This window comes from Penaeus monodon, chromosome 11 (assembly GCF_015228065.2).
Source record: "Penaeus monodon isolate SGIC_2016 chromosome 11, NSTDA_Pmon_1, whole genome shotgun sequence".
NCBI classification, from domain to species: domain Eukaryota; kingdom Metazoa; phylum Arthropoda; class Malacostraca; order Decapoda; family Penaeidae; genus Penaeus; species Penaeus monodon.
In genome coordinates this window covers 25,115,911-25,116,115 of record NC_051396.1, presented here as the reverse complement: position 1 = coordinate 25,116,115, position 205 = coordinate 25,115,911, and positions in this window count along the sequence as shown.

Sequence of the window (205 nt, the reverse complement as noted above, 5' to 3'; positions counted from 1 at the left end):
AAGAAGCTTTGCGTGGCAGATCCTCGGTTTATGGGACGAGAGATTGTGGCTGACGAGTAAAACTAACAGGCTGTGGGTTTTTTCTGATTTTTTTTTTTGAAGTTAATTCTCTTCGAGTTTATTTACCCCCCCCCCCCCCTCTTTTTTTTTTTTTTTTTTTCTCTCTTCTCTGGGCCCCCTTTTTATCTATCTCTCTTGCTTCTTC